The sequence below is a fragment of the Watersipora subatra genome, chromosome 2 (genome assembly GCF_963576615.1).
Source record: "Watersipora subatra chromosome 2, tzWatSuba1.1, whole genome shotgun sequence".
In the NCBI taxonomy this organism is placed as follows: domain Eukaryota; kingdom Metazoa; phylum Bryozoa; class Gymnolaemata; order Cheilostomatida; family Watersiporidae; genus Watersipora; species Watersipora subatra.
Window position 1 is genome coordinate 68693756 of NC_088709.1, and position 12196 is coordinate 68705951.

Below are 12196 nucleotides of genomic sequence, written 5' to 3' on the forward strand. Positions count from 1 at the left end.
AAGTTTGACTGCATGCACAGTTCAATAACCACAACTTTTATCTTGCACACTGAGTGGATGGGAGATCACCTAGGTTGATAGAATGTAAAAAGCTAATGATAAAGCTTACCGATTAAATTAGTTGTCATTCTTGCATTAAACTTATTCTCACTGTCATGTATAGTAGAGGTGCATAGCTTGATATTCAGTAACTATACTATATCTACTATATAAACGGCAAAAATCTGTCTGTATATTTGTGTGTGCACGTGTTTTTCCATCTTATAGAGTAGTCTTTCCTTTTTTTGACGTACGAATTTTGGTCGTACGAAGTGAACTGAATTAATATGAGCTGCGTACATTTTGGACTATTAGCCGCTACGTTTTTCTGATGGTTTGAGCCATGCGGCTATATAAAGGTGCGGCTATTCTGTAGTTTTTTCTTTCACTGCTAGGGTGCACTAACTGAAATCTCCGGTTAGTGCACCTTTATACGTAACCTATTCATCGTTTTCCCATTTTCACACAAATATGACGTAATAATTACAACTCTATGAATTCTTTTAGCTCTGCGACATGCGATACTTTTTTGTCCATGTCGTATTAGGGCTAATTGGTTTTCGGCCAACGATATCGACAATAGAGTCCTAAAGTGTGACGTCACATTACCATGGTGCCAAAAGACTCAGTTCTAAACGATGCAGACGATCAGAAGCGCATAGGTCACACTTTTATTTGTTTGAAGATTAAAACACTCAAATTATTGTACTATCGTTTAAAATCTCTCAAGAAAAAGTTCCCTGGATGGAAAGTTAATTAAGCTGCCATAATAAACGCTTTTGTGTATAACAAAAAGGGTGTAAAGGTCATAAATGTTCTACTGCTTTGCCCCGACATGTAACCATGTGTCGGGGAGCCATACTTGCCAGCTCTTTGCATTTCCAAGTCCTAAAAAGGCAACAAACGAACACAAACGATGAATTCGCCTGATGAAGTTGGTAAAAGTATTCATCAGAGTCCTTTTAATAAAAAGGTTGTAATAAATTGTCATAGATTGCACTAATTTTGAGGCTGCAGCCTTGAGACTAATGAGTCTATAAAATGCAACCTATTCGTCTTACCGTGGAATGAATTCAATTACAGTGATACTTCAACTTACGAGTGCTCCAACGTACGAGAAACTTGAGATACGAGCCAGTTTTTAAGCAAGTTTTAGCACTAACATACGAGCCATGTTAGAGATACGAGCACTTGAGCCAGTTGCCAAGTATGCCGGAGGTGTTTTATGAGAACAGCATCACTCTGTATTTTTCAACTGCTCAGGTTATACTGTTGTACCGTGTTATTGTGCACGATTTTCTGTGCAGAATTAAATGTACTGTGCGTAGACCAAAAGTTTGCCAGTAAAATGAAAGAGAATACAAAGAAAAAGCAAAGGATAACAATTGATATTAAACGGAAAAATATTGAAAAATATGCGAAATGTGTATGCGTGATTGAGCTAGCTCGGCAATATGACAGAAATTCATAATTATCAAACAGAAGGATTATATTCAGGGCATTTAGTTCGCAAAAGGACTAACCATAGTTTCTAAACGGTGTCGCGGTCTTCACGACCGCTGATGGCATTGGACAAACAATTGGCCAGTGACAGCGTAACTGAAACGATGCTATGTGAAAAGGCCGGCGCTATTTATCCAAACTGTTTAATAGACAATCGGACAAGCTGGCTAGTGGTCGTGCATTAACCATTTGTGACGACACCTGTGTTCGTCCTGATTGAACATGTTGCAAGGGCGACAAAGGCAAACGTCCTTAATTAGGTTTATCTTAAAACGGGCGGCTAGTCATAAAAGCGAACAAAAAGGAAAAATTTCTCGCTAACCAGCGAGAAACTTCAAACTATGAACGCCGAAGAAATATTAATTACGTTTAGTTGAAAATGAAAGTTTGCTTTTAGGTTTGCTTCTAAATTTGTCTTTTAACACTTTGATAAAATCCAAATTTATCAAAGTCAAATGTTGTAACAAAGGATAACTTATATCTCCCTCCCTGGCAAATGCGAGTGTTAACTGCTATTGTATGTATTTAATTTTACATTTTAATTAATCACATTTTCTTGCATTATCTTTTATTTGTTGCTTTTTGAAATCATGTAGTACGCAAGGACAATAACCAACATGTTCTTTCTGTTACAATATCTTGTTTTGAGTGTTTTATTTGCTTTTTTAGAGTATGGAAACCAATCAATATATATTTAATTGTTCTATATATAAATAAATTGCACCAACATGCGAGTAAATTGACATACGAGCTCAGTCTCGGAACGCATTAAGCTCGTAAGTTGAAGTATGGCTGTAAAGTACTTGTTGGTGTTGCGCCAAACGCAGTCATCACGTATGTAAGCAAGCTCTACCCAGGTTCTATTTTAGACAAAGCCATTGTCCAATAGTCAGGCCTTCTTAATCACTCAACTCTTGGGTATATGATAGTTGCAGACAAGGGATTTATTATTCAAGATATTGTTCCACGAGGGTTTTCTGTAAACATCCCACCATTCCTGAATAATTGAACCTTTACTGAGAGCGAGGCAAAGGCTACAAAGGGTATAGCCATATGTCAAATACATGTGGAAAGTGCCAATGCAAAACTGAAAGACTAAATTTTTAAGTTTCATTCCCTCTTATTCACGTAGTTATGCCGGTTTATTGTTTCAGCGGGTTGTAGCACTTGTAAATTTGTAATTTATCCTAATCAAAGAGGGATGTGAGGACATGGTTTTTGAATAGTTTTGTTCCTAGTCAATTATTGAGTGAGATTACATGTATGCTACTGGTTAAAGATGTGGTTGCGTCAAAAAATTCAATTTAATGAAATTAAGACCCATAAAAGGCTAAAACATCAGTTACAATTTGATGCCATTTTTGTCTTTGTAGACCAACCCTGTCCAGAGATATATGCGTTTGAATGAGGCCCTCTTTTAAAAAGCTCACGTTCCAGCGGGTGCTTCTTTCGTGGCGTCACAAGCAAGATATCTGAAACAAAACCACGAGCAATCGACATGAGGTCGCTTCGTTAGCCAATCATGAGCGCGAAATTTTTATATAGGCCGTAATAAATGTTATCATTCGTAAAACGCGTTGTCTGTGATCTCGAAGATTCTCATCGTTAGAGAATTCATCCTCATTCGTTAGAGAATTCTCATCATTACTGATTCAACGCATTTCAACAATTACTAAGTTTTACATAGTTTTAAAATGGCTTCAAGTTCGAGCGACTGCGACTCAGAGTTATCTGAGCAACTTTTAGTAAAAGATTGGAGTAGACAGCCTATGGTCAAGGCTGACAGGCGTCAGCGCGTTTTGCTGCGGAGGAAGACAGAATGGAGGTAAATTAACTGTACTAATACTAATTCCATGTACTAATTAATAAAATTACAACTTTTTGCTTTCACTAATCATCGTTTTATATTTTTTATCAGTTCACCTAGCTACATTCGCTTCAAATTTTCTGTGTCATCTATATTTAGTAAATTAGATTTATGATTTGGCATTAGATGTTTACTTTTCATTTGTAGAAAGTGAAGAAAATCGATTGATCAATGCAAATCTTCAACTTCCAAAACCAAAGCTTCGAATCGTTGGCTTGGCGTACTTGTGCCTTTGTTAAACGTTTATTTGTTTTTAAAATTACACTCACAATCTATTTAACTCCCAATTTGGAAGCTGTCAATAGATACGCTTTAGAATTACATATCTATGAATGACATATATTTATTGCATTTGTTTTACTGATTACAGAATGTTTATGTCATCTCACCAGCCGAAGAAGCTTTGTCAGTGTGGAAACTGCCATAGAGGGGAAAGAGAGACTTGAATGTGTGCTGCATAATCCATGATGTTTTGTTTGAGTCGTTGTATTTGAGTTGTTGTCTTATTGTATCAGCTAATACTATGTGAGTGGCCACGACTTGATGAATATTTTTAATAAAAGCTTTACGCTGAGATGAAAATATTTTTGCTTGTAAAAATTATATAATAAAATAATATTGTTGAAGATAATGCAAAACATGATTTGCAGAATATTGTAGTGAATTGGATATGGTGTATGGATGTCCGCAGAACTGGAGAATGTGAGTTCAAATCCAGTTTGTAGCAGACTTCTCATCCTTAAAACTCTATCCCTATCTATATTCTTTTCAAAGACGTGGCTTGTTTATTTCACTTCGATAGTATTCGGTAAGGATACTACTAGTAAGAATCTAGTACGTAGACGGTGTAGGCAATGATATACAGCCCCGCGCCAAGGATAGGCGACAGACATAATGTGGGCGGGACTTATGGGAGGCTGTATATCGTTAGTATGGGTAGCTGCAGAACTGCGCTGATACAAAGACCTCGTTCTACATAGTTGACTTGACAAAATTACCGTAGACCGGGAGAATTGGTGGTCGGTGCCGAAATGTTTACACAAAATTTGGAGAAAGTGAGTAGAACAAATTTTCAATTTTCGTTATTTGAAGCCTTTGAAACATTCATAATAATGCCTCTGTAGCAGGATTTAAAATTTTATTCTAGCCAACGAGCAAATACAAAATAAGATATATGCCAATAGAGCCGCGTAAGACTAAACTTTTATCGCAAATAGCCAATGTGAATACGAGAGATAGAGACAAGTTGCATAACGCGTGACATCATTGTGGTCAAGTCTGGGCACGTTTCTGTGGCCTGAGCATTTTTACGGCGATCAGATTTTTTTGGTTTTAATCTTCAAATATCTTGGCAATGCGATCGCGTAACACAACAAACAACATATCAACTGATAGAGAAAAAAATGCTTTCTTTTAAGATCAACTCAAATTTGACGCAACCACATCTTTAAAAGGAAATTTTGGCAAGGAAATATATTAATTTTAATTTAATGCATAACTCAACAGCTGCATACTGCAAATGTAACGTTTCTTGAATACAGTCACATGGAAGGTTACAAATAAAATAATTTACAATTCTCCTACGATTTTGGGGAAAGATATAATCACAATAAAACTTAATTAATTGTGGGATGTTTGCAGACCATGAGTCATCCCTTTCTACTTTCATAACTGCTACATCTTTTGTAGTCCAGACAATGAAAAGACAAAACTTTCTACCAGGTAAATACATTTGTTCCTGGACTTGATTCCAGTACACATGGTCTTTTCTCAAGGCGTAATCCTGCCCACTTTTAATTTTTTCGAGGCAGAATGATGTTGAACTCGAAGCTTCTGCTATTGCTAGGTTTTGTTCGGTATATAGACACTTTGCCTCTAGGACCGTTTCGTCGTCGACAATGCCATCAGGTAAAGCACAAAGAATCCCAGATGAATCAGACCAGATGGCAGTATCCTCACCAGTTTTCCTTTTTTTTAAGGTGAACACTGTATTGGCTTCTTTTTCATTGTAAACTCCCCACTGGACTGCTTTGACTCTTGATAAATCATACTCCCCAAGGAGATGTTTTACTAGAGAAGGAGTGACTCTTTCAGCTTTGAGGACAAAGCCAAAGTTACTGGCAATAAGACCCCTTCTGGCCAGATGCCAAACAGAGTTCTCTCTTTGGCCCACAGTTAACTGGCTAATCTTTGCATTTTCATGTACATCTAGTTTGGAACGGCCAATTAGCTGTCCAGCTGTTCTTGACTCCCTTTTGCTCGATGAAACTCATCAGAGAAAATAATTTCTTCAATGGAAGGCATGGGCAGCTTGGTAGCAACAGGTTGCTCAGGGCTGAGCAGCCAGCAGAGTTCTGTACATGTTTCATATCCCTTTAGACCCTCATACAGTGCAGAACGATCGGATTGTGTAGGGTTTTTCGACGGAGCACAGTACATTTTTGGTCAAGGAAATAGTTCTGAAGCCAATTGATTTGAAAGCATAGTTGTGACCTTCCATTTTACTCTACCGGCATTCGAGGTGGGTTCGGCTAAGATTACGGATTCCGTGAATAATTAGAGCAGCTGCATGGCTACATTTAAATGCTCCTTTCGGACATTCGTATTTGGTCGATTTTATCTCTTGTTGATCATCCAAGTAAATCTTCAATTCCCAATATTAAAGGCATAAAAAAGAAATTACGATATATCATCAGAAATATGTTTGAATTGGCTATAATCGAACTGTTTATGCTGATTTTCGAAACAAACCAAAACATACGCAAAAATATTTGTTTCTTTTTGAACCGGGAACATTGTGTTTTTTGAGACTACTGTGTTCGACTACCCATGTCCGAATTGTGATCGTAAAAATGTCAAATTCTGAAAAGTTAAGACCCTGGCGTTTCGAGCCTGACGCTCTATCTGAAGAAGATCCTCAACAGAATCAAACCTCCCAGCAAGTAAGCATCGCCACTAGCCAGCTCTTATGTGCCAAGCTAGCTAGTAGTAATAGTTTTAGCTTGAGAGTGATAGAACGAATATTATTATATATGATTTTAATGATGATAATTATCGCTTCAATACTGCGAAAAAATAATTACAGATTTTTCTCGAATGACAACATTAACAATTTTAATATTTAAATCTAGCGCTGCACTGATATACTGTTGGATAACATCGACCTGATGTATTAGCTATGGTTGCATAGACATATCTGTTCATTTCTTTAGGAGCTAATACCAACGGCTACAGAGTGGTGTGCCTGCAAGCGTTGTCAAGACTTGCCATCTCTTCCTGAATGTTTGTGCTGCCATTATGCTGAGTTTGCGCATTGTCTCCTTGACCGAGGGAAGCATGAATGCCTGTGTATGCATCCTGGTGTAAACGAATTTGTGGCGTCTGCACCCATGGAGTTGAGGTGGAATAATTACCTACGATATCATAGTGAGTTGGGTATTCATTTAATGCCAACAACACCAAGGCTATGCTAATGTGTCAAGCATTATCTAAAATTCTTGTGTTACACATTTAATGCATCAGTTGAACACACATATTCTGAACTCGTGGAACACAAGGAGAACTGGTATATTTGGCTTGTACACTTACTACAGTAGAGAGTGTATTAGTTTTATGATTTTATTATATAAAGATCGAGATTATTTTGATGATCAGCAATTATTGTTTTTCAATAATTGTTTTGGTAGATAATCTATTCCCATTTGGAGAGCCATCGCCAAATGCTCGGAAAAGGTTGTGTGCATACCGCAATCTTGTGTTTTGGTTTATGCCGCAAATCTTGTTTGCAAGTCTGCAAACTCTTCTTCATCATCCGTTGGTGGGAAAAGAGCCCGAATCTTAGACACCAAGCAGGCAGGTAGACGCCGTCGCTCACGGCGACAAATTTGCGGCATAAGCCAAAACACAAGCTTGCAGTATGCACACAACCTTTGTAACAACATCCGTTGTAATGGACCTCACTCTCAGGCCGTGGGAAATTAGATCGGACTGGCATCGCTTGAAGCCTTCCAGATCCATGGTGTTAGAGCTGGTGGTCTCTGTTGACTGCAAAGTAAAGAAAGTTACGACCAACAATTACTTTCACATTATTTGAATGAACTATTTAGCTAGATGAGCAACTTCATGTTTATGTATTGATAACTACTAAAAAATTTGGGTTTTTGTCAGGCTGTGAAGTAAAAACTGTCAAAGTTTTACCTTGACAAGATGGCTGCTGACTATTAAACCGCAGCTCTGATCCATCATAGTGTAGGCTCTGTATAGTGCGCAATGCCCCGGACTATCGCATCTACCGTCACCTGCCAAATCAAGCTCCCAATCGATTGCTGCCATCAATCCCTCGTTATGCAGGGTGTACTGCTCAGCAATACACTGTAAAATATTGTAAAACTTCATTATACAAGATTAATTTGTATCATTATCATTAGTCTAAGAATGTAGAATCCTCTTCCCCCTTTTTGTGCTATATTATGATGAAGAATCAGAATTTTGAATTATAATATATTTTGCTTGAAGGATGACATATTTTCATTTCAAGAAAAAAATTGTTTCTAAATGTCGTTATTCAATTAGTGTGCCAAGCTTTTACTCACATTTTCCAAGTTTATGAGTAAATATTAACACTCACACCATGTAAGTATTCTCTTTGTTGGTAGAGGCAAACGCTGTGGCTTGGTATTGCGATGTTCAGGAGCGACAGAAAACGGAGGTTCTGCGTAAGGCATCCGCCAGAAAAGAGTGATGTAGCTGCCAGCAGGGGGTTGATGACGTGAGCTCTGTTCACCCTGGCAGTTGTTTCCCAAGTGTACGATCGGTGACAGGAGGCACATGTAACCTTGAACTCTACCCATCCGCCTTCTCGCACCATCGTGAATGAGCAGGGGAGGGCGCAGGTGTGACAGTGAAATAGTCGCTGGAGTGCTGTCACACTTACTATTATTTTCTCCTCTTTGAAGGAGGATTCGGGTCTGAAATCACAACACAATAGTTGACTTGCAATAAGACTTGTACAACATCATTTCCTGTTATTATATCATATTTGCTTGATCAGAAAAAGAATAAATATATAGCCATGCAATCATGACACAGATTTTACAAAACCCTGTCAGAATCCATATTGTAAACATAAAATGTGAGTAATAACTCTATGGATATTTTTTATATTTTGTCAAGTTTGGTTTAGTTTAGCTCTATCTTACATGTAATTGGAGAGCGTTTGACGCTGGCCAACATGGCGCTCAAACTCTTCCCAGTCTTCAGTGGTTGGCACAAATTCTTCATCTAATACTAATAATAATCAACTAATAATATTAATATGCTATTAACGATGATACCAGAAAATGACAATAACTATTTTATATAACATATCTATATGTGAGTGGGGTTAAGAAATTTGGCGAAATTAATCGTGAAACAACATTATTTTATCAATTATATATTAATATATTACGTTTTACAGATAGATATGCAGTATGAATTAGTTTTGTTATTATAATATGAATAATACACGTAATTAAAAAGATAAAATACTAATAATATAATATTACAATTAAATGACATTAATATTGTTATATTAAATATAGATTAATACAGTACTATTAGGAGAATACTAGAAAATAACCCGAGTTACAACTACTAATACAAGTAGTTCATAAATTAAATTACTCACGTGCTTTGGTGGAATGTGGAGTATGCAAACAGGTTAGAAAACATATCGTCTTTGAACTGGCGAAAACAAAGGTAAGAGTAAGCAGGCGAATAAATAAAGTTTGTCACATTCAGCTTCACCCAGTTGCTCCACGCCCGGTGGAGGTCTGGTCTTTTCTCAGCTCTTGGCCAAAAAAAAGGTGCTTCTCAGCTTGGCAGCTGCACAAACACTATGTGGCGCGTTAGACATTATGACGAATTGAAATACAGTAAACAAGTTGAATATGAGAGAGCGTGTTTGCTATTTGCGATAGATCAAACTTGAACTGAAACTAACATTATCTGGTCACGTGACATACAATTCCCGCTATATGGCGCGAAAAATTTCTACAGCATTTTTCAACCATCATAGCGGACCAAAAGGCTCATCATTTTTATCAGAGGATGATATGCAATCGTTCAAACTAAGCTTAAAAAATTAAACATATTTTTATGCTATGTTTTGAGATATCAGTGCTCAAAGTTGCAGCATTACGATGCCGATAAAATAGACGCGTAAGAACAATAGACATGGTTTTTATCGCAAACGTGAAGTATATTTGTGAAAATAGTTCGACGAATAAAGATGCATGAAAGTGTAAACATAAACTATCTCGCACACATTTTAGCCGTTTTAGCACACATACGTCACATTTTAGCCGTTTTGGAAAACGAATCCAAACTAGGGCGGTCTCGTGTGGCTGCGATTTTTTGTTCGTTTTTTAGCTTTTACGAGCTTTTAATCACATTCCCACATATTTGGCACCTACAACACAATAGAGTAAAACATGGCGAATCTTTTGATACCAAATAACTGTAATGTGAATTTTGTTGCAAGTCAACCTTTAAGGTTCAACCGCTAAATCACCGTAAAGGTTAATACTTTTCACGCGGACAATTGTATTATGTCGAGTAGGAATAGCCTCTAGAATCTAGATTCTTTCACCTTTGATCAGACAAAGACACTACAATATCTCATTTTTACATATCGTCGTACCAATATCTTCGTATTCAGAGTTTTGATGGGTAGCTGTTGGTGAAACAGTAACTTTTTTATACACACACTTCTATGCAAGAATTGTTATTATTAATTCAACATATTCAAAGTGTTTATTTTGTTTTCTCAGTTCGTATTAATTGTATCATTACAGAATCATATCTTATTGTAATTGTAGCAAAACAGACTCAGTTTAGCTATTACTTGCTAATTATTTCACTTTTACATCTAAACCCTTTCATAGTCGTTTTATTTTTTCTCATTTATTCGACCCGCACGAAACGTTTTTTTCATGATATGAAGCTAAGTGTTTGACAAATTATTTTGAAAACCTTTACAGTTGTATTTAGGTAGAACAGCAAATGTTATTATATGTTAAATATAAATCAGTTTTCTGCCCACAGACTTTTTTATTACCGGGGCAATGCCGGGTTGTACCGCTAAGTGTATTAGCTTACACATTTGTTCTTCTAAACCTAACCAATTAGTTTTTTGTAATTAATTTCACATTTTACCACAAACATTTGTAAGATTACTGTAAGATTTATCATGTAAAGTTACAAGTATCAGTTATTCCTCACTCTCTTATATTTACATACATTTACATACTTTGAGAAATATATATGTCGATATATAAATTTACATTCTCTTATTACATTTATAACACTCTAATAATTTTTGAAGTTTATTGTAGAAGTATTTTAAAGTTTGTTTCATCGTCGCTATAATTTCAACCTACATTCTTTTAAACATAATTTGAATATCGTGTTTCAGGTTTAAACTTTATTCATTTTCCTATCACTGTTATCATTGCTTGATTAGTTTCCAATCTTTATTATTAATATTAATTTTTTATTCAACCATTTTTGGCAGACATTGTTCTAATAAGATTTCAACTACAAAATACTATGATATTCTGTCAAATTTTTTAGTATCATCATATTCAAAGAAATAATGGATCGCTTCTGGTGAAACAGTAACCTTTTTATACACTTTTATTCAAGAATGGCTATTATTAATTCAACATATTCAGGAATTTTATTTGGTTTTCTCAGTTTGTATTAATTGTATCATTACCAAATCATCTTTTAATGTAATTGTAGAAAAACCGACTTACTTTAGCTATTACTTGGTAATTATTTCACATTTACATCTAATCCCTTTTACAACTGTTTTATTTTACTTTTTTATTTGACCGGCACAAAATATTTTTCTCTTGATATCAAGTTAGAAAGTTACAGTTGTTTGAGAAAGTTTGAAAAGTTGTTTTTCTTATCTTTCAAAAAAAATTGTCTCTATATTTGTGTGTGTGCGTGTTTGTCCACCTTATAAAGTATATAGTCTTTATTTTTTTGTCGTATGAATTTCGGTCATACAAAGTGAACTGAATTAGTATGACCAGCTTACTTTTCGGAATATTAGCCACTACTTTTTTCTGATGCTTTGAGCCATGCGGCTTATATAAGGGTGCGGCTATTCTGTGGTTTTTTCTTTCACCGCTACGGAGCACTTACCGGAATCTCCAGTTAGTGCGCCTCCTTACATAACCTATTCATTGTTTTTCCGTTTTCACACAAATATGATGTAATAATTACAACTCTATAAATTTTTTTAGCTCTATATCGCGCGATACTTTTTTGTCCATGTCGTATTAGGGCTAATTGGTTTTTGGCAAACGATATCGACAATAGAGTCCTAAAGTGTGACGTCACATTACCATGGAATAATGGAACCTTTACTGAGAGCGAGGCAAAGGCTACAAAGGGTATACCTAGATTTCAAATACATGTACATGTGGAAAGAGCCAATGCAAGACTGAAAGACTAAATTTTTATGTTTCATTCCCTCTTATTCATGTTGTTATGCCGATTTATTGTTTCAGCTGGTTGCAACACTTGTAAATTTGTAATTTATCCTAATCAAAGAGGGATGTGAGGACATGGTTTTTGAATAGTTTTGTTCCTAGTCTATTATTTAGTGAGATTACATGTATGCTACTGGTTAAAAGGAAATTTTGACAAGGAAATACATGTATATTAAATCCTAAATTTAATCCATAACTCAACAGCTGCATACTGCAAATTTAACATTTCTTAAATACAGTC

General features: G+C 35.9%; 1 protein-coding gene across 1 annotated transcript in view; it reads left to right on the forward strand.

The window, feature by feature from the left end:
• LOC137387047 (gastrula zinc finger protein XlCGF57.1-like) overlaps nt 1–12196 on the forward strand; it is a 210073-nt gene that overhangs the window by 108311 nt on the left and 89566 nt on the right. The window lies entirely within an intron of this gene.